At 37.3% G+C, this 6634-nt stretch overlaps 1 protein-coding gene across 1 annotated transcript in view; it reads right to left on the minus strand.

Moving 5' to 3' along the window:
• Positions 1-4939: 4939 nt before the first annotated feature.
• Positions 4940-6634, minus strand: part of LOC121381253 — a 28324-nt gene continuing 26629 nt past the window's right edge. Inside the window, exon 7 of the mRNA XM_041510493.1 lies at positions 4940-6634. This exon is cut by the window's right edge and continues 69 nt beyond it. The gene's annotated coding sequence lies outside the window, so the exon portion shown is untranslated.

Raw genomic sequence — 6634 nt, forward strand, 5'->3', positions numbered from 1 at the left:
TATTATTTTTACCGACTCACTTTCGTGTCTCCAAGTTGTACGCAATGTGAAGAAAGACCATCCCTTAATTGGGATGGTGATACGAAAGTGTGTCTTTTTATCCATTGTCTATAAAGATATTGTATTTTGTTGGGTGCCCAGCCATGTTGGCAACAGGGGTAATGAAAAGGCAGATTCAGCTGCCAAGTCAGCTTTGGATTTGCCTCATGTCAGGGTTGATGCGCCTTATACTGATTTTAAACATAGTCTCAACCAATTCATCTCTTCGACTAGGCAAAATGATTGGTACGGTGCGGTTGCGAACAAACTCCATGTTGTCAAGTCAGTCTTGAGAGAGTGGCAGTTCTCCTATAGGCAGTGCAGGAAGAATGAAAGTCTTGTGTCGTGCTTGCATCGGTCATACATATTTGACCCATTCATTCATCTTGAAGAAGGATCCTCCACCTCAGTGTGACCACTGTCAGTGTACTCTGATGGTACGCCACATTTTGGTGGACTGCAAAAATCTCATTCCATCCAGAACTTTTATTGCAATCTATACGTGATACTGACTTTTATTCTAAATTTTAATTTTATTTATTTGTGATATTTGTATTTTCACAGTTCTTTACACTGTGTTTTATTTAACTGTTTAATTTTTATATTGATGTTTATCATCACTTTATTTGTTGGCATTTACCATAGTTTGACACCCAATAGCCGATGTATTTTTCGTGCTGGGGTGTCATTAAACATCTATTCTATTCTATTCTATTCTATTCTGTCCTTTATGGAGCGGGATTTAGCTCAGCATCAGGTGCTTGGGTCGCAGGATCGAACCTCCTCGGTGGACCTGGCTTTCATAATTTTTTCCCGTTCCAACCAGTGTCCACGACTAGTATACCAGAGGCCGTGGTATGTACTGTTTTGTCTATTGGAAAAGGCATATAAAATATCGGTTGGAGTAGCCCATGGATTGGCGGCAGCGGCTTTCCTCTCTTGTAATCTTTGTGGTCCATAAGCATATGTCCAATACCATATAAAGTAAAATGTGTTGAGACGGTCGTTAAATAAAGCATTCCTTCTTCTTCTGTCTTTTAGGGACGGGACCCAGTGGTAAAGCGTTCATGTGATGCGCGGTCGATCTAGGATCGATCCCCGTCGGTAGGCCCATTTGGCTATTTCTCATTTCAGCCAGTGCACTACGACGGGAATATCAAAGGCCGTGGTATGTGTTATCCTGTCTGTGGGATGGTGCGTATAAAAGATCCCTTGCTACTAATGATAAAATGTAGCTGGTTTCTTCTCTAATACCATATTTAGGAATAACTAAATGTTAAACAAAACACACTTATACAAGTATGCTCACACTAATAGTATTTGACTTAGAGCTATAAAATGTGGTTCAGCAACATAGCACGGGATGAATAACATTTTCCATAGGGCTATTTGAGAGTAGGGAGTTTTTTTTGCTTTGTTTTTTAGTTTATTTTTCTTAAATTTGTTTTGGGGTTTGTTTTTGGGGTTTTTTGGGGTTGTTGTTGGGGTTTGTTGGGTTTTTTTTGGTTTTTTGGGGTGTTTTTTTTTGGGGGGGGGGGTTTGTGTTTGTTTTGTGGGGTTTGGGGTGGTTTTTTTGTGTGGCGGTAGTGGGGGTGTTTTGGGTAAGGACCCCCTCGGGAAGGGGGGGGGGGGGATAACCTGGAGAAAATAAATGTACACATCACCGCCTGGCCCCCTGAAGCGCGGAGCCCATAACACGTGCACGTGCATGTGTTACTCTGATATACCGGCTCTGCCCTGGATCAAATTCACCATTTTGACAAAAGTATTGGGGTTTTAACCCCCCCCCCCCCCCCACTTCCACATATATATTATACAAACCATATTATATTTGGTTTATTTGACCACACCCCTAAAAAATACCCCTAACCTATTGCATAAAAAAAACGGTCCCTATTTAAAAACATGCTTATGAGCTCTACAAATATGGTAAACGTTACAGACACTGCGTAGTAAGGGGACTGGAGGGCTTTAGCCATCCCACCACCACACAACACCCTTATCCCACTCCCAATTATTCTGAATCAAAAACGTATTATTGACATTTCCCGCATTTATCATGATACATTTTACTTGTAGAATGTAGAAAATTGAATTTCATTCATCTGTTTTCCAAACGTTTACACGGGACCATGCCCATAAGCCCTTAAAATTGACGTTAACATGCTTTCAAAAGCATTCAGTTCAATTTTTAAATATCAAGTCCTACACATTGTCAAATGATAAATTATTATTATTATTATTATTATTATTATTATTATTATCGATTTGTTATTATTTGCGATAGAAATTGTAATTAATTAAATAACTGGAACGTAATGTAAAGTTTATGCCAAGCAGAATAAATTGGTTTACATCCCATTCTAACTTCCAGCGAGTATGATGGTATTATGTGGTCCTTCACCATATGTCTGACGCTATATAGTCGTAAATAAAAATGTGTTGAGTGCATCGTTAAATAATAATTTAAAAAATCTTGGGCGTGTATGATGGGGAGTTTGTATTACTTCCCATGTTACCGTCTTAGCATGACTCGACAATTTGTACGAGGTCTGTTCTCAAAGAAACGTATCCATTTGCTCTCATCGGTACATGTAAGTTTTCTTATACATTAATAAAAGGATAGCGACGAAGCAGCAGTGCTACCTTAGTGCCTTCCTTCAAAAAATAAATATAAGTGTTTGTACCACGCGTTGGTGTCGGTCCCTTTGATTTTACCCGTGGTGTATTCCATGATAGTCCACGGGCGTGTCTAACCTACATTTAGCGATTGCTGATTGGCTGAAGAAAGTTACGCCTATAGGTCACATATAGTTCAGTAGAAAATTAGAACATTGTTTTAAAAAGTAACACTTTCACTAACATTAGTAATAAAGTTACAATATAAATCTGTAAATATAAAATAATTATTTCTTTAAACAAAACCCCACACAAACTAAAATTAAATATTAAATAGTTTCGCTTTATTTTCCATTACATGGTTCCACCCTGTGTAGTTTATATAGTGTTGAGGGTGATGTAGTGCCACCCTGTGTAGTTATTATAGTATTGAAGTGAGAGAGTGGTGTAGTGCCACTCTGAGTAGAGAAATATAGTACTGAAGTAGGAGGAAGTAGTGAGAGATAGTATTAGAGATAGTGTAGTGAACTGTAGTATTAAAGATAAAGCAATATAATAAATTAGCACATCTGAAGTTAGAGTTTACGTAAATCTAGAAGTAGAAATTTAGTTATAATGAAAATAGTTGTGTATTTGCATAATGTGGTTTAGTGATAAAATAGGTAACCTGAATACTTATTAGTAAAATTTAATGACATATTGGTCAATGTGTATGACCTAAAAGTGCTAAATAATACATATATATGTGTGCAGCTGCAAATTGTCAGAGTAGTGCCGACATGAGTCGAGACGGCATTAGTCGGTATGCGGGGCGAGACGTAGCCCAGTGGCAAAGCGCATGCTTTATGCGCGGTCGGTTTGGGATCGATCCCCGTCGGTGGGCCCACTGGGCCATTTCTCGTTCCGGCCCGTGCACTACGACTGGTATATCGAAGCAAGTGGTATGTGCTATTCTGCCTGTTGGATGGTGCATATAATAGATTCCTTGATACTATTGGGAAAATGGGGGGGGGGGGGGGGTAGAGTGGGGCGTTCCTCTCTTAGACTATATGTCAGAATTACCAATGTTAGATATCCAATAGCCGATGATTAATAAATCAATGTGCTATAGTGGTGTTGTGAACCTACTAATTCATAAGGCCATACTATGTAAAGTGTGATAAATATAACAAAGTCGTATTACAAAACATGTTTTATTAGAATGATTTTTAGAATGTATAACAGTAAATCACTTTACAGATCTAAACTAACAGATCTTTGAGTTGGTGAGATTAATGTTCAACCACAAAATATGCATATATTAATAAAGCTTTACAGTAAAGATCAAAAAATAAATATACATGTACATGTGTTAGAAACCTTCACCGTGAAAAATCAACGACATAATGTACATGTATTCAGAAAACGTTACAGTACAGATCAGTAGCAAAATATGTATTTATTTTAGAAACTTACCTCAAAGATCAAACATAAAATATGCATGTATTTATAAAAATAGTTTACGATATTATGCCTTGTTACATTGCGGCCTAATTGGTGCCAAAATTACTGGTAAATTAGTATAATATAAGTACACTAATTTTAGTAAGATGCTATTCTATATTGGCTAAATTATTGGTACATGTAAAAACCTGGCTAATATAATCAGCTGCTATATAGAGAATAATACATGAGTGGCCGTTAGATACCATTTATCTCACAATGAGTTGTTTTAAAATGTATCTAACGAGCGAAAGCAACGAGTTGTGAGATAAATGGTATCTAACGGACACGAATGTATTATTCTATTTCTTATATATCCTCAAAAACCAGGTTTTAAGCAAATTTTAACATTTTTTTCGATTAAAAGTTATTTACAGCCGTTGTACTTGTAACTAATTTACGCGTCACAGACACATGATTGTTAGGTTAACTATACGTCACAGTGTAATCTATTTTAACTTTTTGTGCCAGACAGTTAAATTTTGAGTTTTAGGAAATGTTCTTTCTTTAAACCATAAAAAGAAAGAAGTGTTTTATTTAACGACGCACTCAACACATTTTATTTACGGTTATATGGCGTCAGACATATGGTTCAGGACCACACAGATTTTAAGAGGAAACCCGCTGTCGCCACTACATGGGCTGGTCTTCCGATAGGCAGCAAGGGATCTTTTATTTGCGCTTCCCACAGGCAAAATAGCACAAACCATGGCCTTTGTTGAACCAGTTATGGATCACTGGTCGGTGCAAGTGGTTTACACCTACCCATTGAGCCTTGCGGAGCACTCACTCAGGGTTTGGAGTCGGTATCTGGATTAAAAATCCCATGCCTCGACTGGGATCCGAACCCAGTACCTACCAGCCTGTAGACCGATGGCCTGCCACGACGCCACCGAGGCCGGTTTAAATCATACGTTTGTGGTATTAGTGAGTCTTCTTGTTTCTTGCTTACCTGCAAAAAAGACCTGTGATCTACTATGGGGCAGGATGTAGCAAAGTGGTAAAGTGCTCGATTGATGTGCGTGCAGTCGGTGGGCCCATTGGGTTATTTCTCGTTTCAGCCGGTGCACCCGACTGGTATATCAAAGGCCGTGGTATGTGCTATCCTGTCTGTGGAATTGTGCATATAAAAGATCCCTTGCTACTAATCAGGATGTCCAGCGATCCTACGTTTCCTACTTGTTCATATTTTTTGGTCTTTGTCCTATTTTTCCTACTTTATCTTCAAAATACCTAGTTTTTCGTACTTTTTTGTTTCAAAATGCTGCGAATTGCTGTTAAAGTATGCATATAGCTTGTGTTAAATTACAATTAGAAGTCAACAGTTATGGGAAATTGTTTTTAGCGGCAAGATATACATTGTATAAATCTCTAAATTTGCTGTACCATATAATCTCAACATAATATATTTACACCCTGAAAATCAATTTCTGGCACTCGAATGTTACTTTTGCCATGTCTAAGTAGTGTGCTCCTTCGATTCCTTCAATACTCGGACGAAGCTGTCTGCTGAGTACTGGAGTTGTAGCACTACTACATTGTATATGTACAATGGTTTTTAATTATTCTTTATCTCAGATTCGCTATTACCTTAGTTTGATGCCCAATAGCCAATGTATTTTGTGTGCTGGTGTGTCGTTAAACATTCATCCACTCATTATTACTGTCTCACGTCAAAAATGCAATCATATATATACAATACTAATAAACTTGTAGTTTAATGAATGGCATGTATGACTGTATTCATTGTTGCGTGTTCCTTTAATCACAAACAAAACAATCGCACAAAGTGTTCTGGAACAGTAGGGCCTATATTGTATGTCTCTTAAATTTAGTATCATGAAATATTACCATTTTGTATGGCCTCACTAAATTCGCTAATAATTTATGCTTGCTAAAATGTCCTGATTTACAGTACTTTAAAAACGTATAACCATATTTCACATAGCCTACCTAATCATTTTTTTAAATTCAATCAGATGTATACAATTGTTGTCATTATTCAGGGATGTGAGAGGGGCTGGAACACAAAAAGCTTACTGTGGTCGGCGTCCAGGGGCTGCTCAAGGGCCCCTGAAGGAAAATTGTTGTTTGCAATCCATGGAACTGCCAAAAATTGCATTCAATGCTAACAAATCTAAATTGGTTATAACTTATAATATAAGGCACACATCATAAACTTGAAACCGTGAAAAGATGCAAATGAACCTTGTGTGGTCAACAGTATTGAGCATCATGTTTTTGGTTTTTTTAGACAAAATGGAAAAGCGCATATACGCATTTCCGCGTAGCTTTCACATCCCTGATTTATTAAAGTATAAAAATATACTGATAAACTGAATAAATATAAACCATAATTGAAGAAGTGAATCAGGTGCCATGAAAATATGTCCTAACATTTAACATATCGATAAAAATAACTTGTCAAATTTCCATCCATCTCCTAATTTCTCACCACAGAAAATGTTATTTATCTTTATAAAACATCCTCTTT

The sequence above is a fragment of the Gigantopelta aegis genome, chromosome 9 (assembly GCF_016097555.1).
Source record: "Gigantopelta aegis isolate Gae_Host chromosome 9, Gae_host_genome, whole genome shotgun sequence".
Classification (NCBI taxonomy): domain Eukaryota; kingdom Metazoa; phylum Mollusca; class Gastropoda; order Neomphalida; family Peltospiridae; genus Gigantopelta; species Gigantopelta aegis.